Genomic DNA, 3,107 nt, shown 5'->3' with positions numbered 1-3,107 from the left:
TTATTACCATACCCCTCTCAAACATGGAACATTCCTTGTGTGTACAACAAGTATCTCTCTCAGGTGTTTTATTAATCTTTGTTTTTTCTCTTTTTTACTTGTAAGCATCCATGTTCCATTTCTTCCACAAAGCACTCCAAAAACTTTGACCAATCAAATTTGGACATTTGTTTTTGCCTTTATTACAAGCGCACGCGAAAATAGAATATAGGCGTTTGGAGAACCTGTCGTCAAAGGCTTTCAAAATTGTAGCATCGTGTTCTTTTTTCCGAATACACTTTGTTTGTTGTTCGTATAAATTAAATACATGGTCATCTTAATGTTTTAGAGACCCTATCAAAATTATGCCAAACATATCACAACAAGATTTATTTATTTATTTATTTATTAAAAATGAAAAGTGAGACTTCAACAACCAAAGAATAATCAACAATGAACGCATTAGTGAAATTTGTCGAATTGTGCAATGATATGAGCAAATAAATATAATTTAAATTTTAAAATCTCAAACAGATTTCTTAAGACCATACCAGCTTCAAGTTGTTAAAAATTACTCATCATAGTGCACATTTACACACAATTAAGAAAAAAAAAACAAATTCAAATAAAAAAAATAAGATTACAAAAATAAAAGTTACATCTACCTATGAGTTGCCTCCCACGAAGTGCTTCTTTATGGTCATTAGTTTGACGCCTCAACCATTGTCAATGTGGCATATATGACAAAAAGAACACGTCATCCTTCTTCTTCTTTTTGTTTGGTAGAAACTCTACGAACTTGAAAAATAAATGATGTTGCTTCCATGTTCTTTTCAATTGGACATTGATGAACAAGGCATAGATTGAATCTCGAACTTCATCAATCTCTTCTCTTTTTTTTCCTTGTTCTTGTTTTCCTTTTGCTTATCTTCTTTTACCACAACAAATAAGTCATCTTCAATCTTCAACTTCTCTTCCATTTTCTCAAACTCAATCACTTGTTCAAATAACCTCTAACATTGACTTTCAAATCTTTCAATTGAAACCATGTTATTCTTCATGAATTCAATCAAAACATCTTTGATGTGAAAGTCCTTGTCATATGATTCTTTGGATATAATTCTAGGAGGTAGAATTTGTTCCTAATTGATATTTTTCATGTAACACTCGTCGTCTTCTGCTTCTATAACCAATAGATCTTCGTATATTTTAGTGGTGAGACATAGTAATCAAAACAAGTTCGATTCATATGTCATTCTCCGCAAAAGTCACACCTACGAGGACGCATTTGAGGGTGATCTTTAAAAAACGTATATCTCAAGATATGTCCCTTAATTATGCGTAATTCAGCTGATATAAGACAAGTATCATATTCTTCTAATAGTTGTAGTAGAATATCATCATTACAATCTTTCATGCTCTACAACAAATAGTAATATCAAACAAAGAAGAAACAAACCACTAGCACGCGACATTAGCAAGCTCATCAAATAAAATTAGAAAATAATAAATAAAAAAAAGCAGTTTCTTTTTTCAAAATTAAAAATAAAATAAAGACAAAAAATTTATTGCAGAGAAAAAAATTTCAATTAAGTAAATAAATTATAACTCAATAGCGATATGGCAATCCCCGACAACAGCGCCAAAAAATTTATCGTGTTTCAACAAGTGTATTGAATAATTGCAAGTAATAATAAAAACAGTAGTACCGATGGTCGAACTCATGAATTGCGTTTTTACTATCGAATTATGCTTAATTACTAAAATTAAACAAAAAGTTTCTGAATTGATTCAAATTATATTTGAGATTAACAAGAATAGAATTGAACTTTTATAATAAGAAAAATATCAAGGATGAATGAAACAAGATCAAACCTTCATTTTTCTAATTTGATCATAATTATTAAATTTCTTTATTGAATTATTTCCTTTATTTGTAATATGAAACCCATATACTTCAACATTAGAGATGTATTCGTATAGATATTTATCCGTATAGATATTTATCTGATATCAATAATTTACGAATATTTTGCAGATATGTATTTTAAAAGTATCAAAATTATTATATATTTTTATTTTTAAATAATTTATTTATCAGATATTTCATGAGTACACATAGATATGTATATTATGAAAGACAAAGTAAATAATATTTATCAGATATTTCATGAGTACACATAGATATGTATATTATGAAAGACAAAGTAAATAAAAAAATTTGAGATAAGTTTTTTAGGGACAATAATATTGAAGATGTACACCATCCAATTCAAGGTAGTGTTAGAATTCTTTAATTAAAAAAAAAATTATCTTGATGAAACAGATTTAGAAATTATGTTTTTTTATGGGTGGTGGTAACGAGTGAACAGATAGTGACAAATATTTGTATTTATGTTCTAACACGTGAATTAAAATATATTATAAAATTTATGATCAGTATAATTTATTAATGAATAATAATCAATGTCTATTTACAAATGTTCTACGTGTATATAATTTTTTAATAACTTCTTTTGTTACCATATTTAAGTTGTATCATATCTTAAATTTGAAATATTTCATGTATTTGTGTATTTTTATTGCATCACATACTGCTGTGTATTCAGACTTCACTCCATATTTTTTATTTAATCTAATATAAATTTCAAAATTATAAATAAACTAAAATATTAAAAAAAAAACATATATATTAATATTAGTATTTTTATTGGTTCATAAAAACATTATTAATGAGTTTTGGGTCGTTTATCTTCTATAATTTAAGCTTGACATGGATGTATTGAATAATTCATTATTTTTAAACAGTTTAAATCCTTGTTTGAGACAAACAATTTATATTACTATCAATCAATATTTTTATGGAACTCAAAATTGATTTTTGTCATATGAAGAGGAAACATTTGACTTCATTACTCTTTTTTTTTTTACAAACGTTTTTATTTTAACATAACAAACATTCTTTATAGGATTCTTGTATTTAAGATGTATTTTCCTAGAGAAGAAGAAGTATTTATGGAAAGTGAGATTTGTTGTGGGAGGGTTAAAATATCAACATCAATGCACATAAAGTTTCATATAATGGTACATTATCGCATAGAAAAAATATATGATTTAATGCGTTATTT

Source organism: Cicer arietinum, chromosome 4 (genome assembly GCF_000331145.2).
Source record: "Cicer arietinum cultivar CDC Frontier isolate Library 1 chromosome 4, Cicar.CDCFrontier_v2.0, whole genome shotgun sequence".
Classification (NCBI taxonomy): Eukaryota; Viridiplantae; Streptophyta; class Magnoliopsida; order Fabales; family Fabaceae; genus Cicer; species Cicer arietinum.
This window is presented reverse-complemented; position numbering follows the sequence as displayed.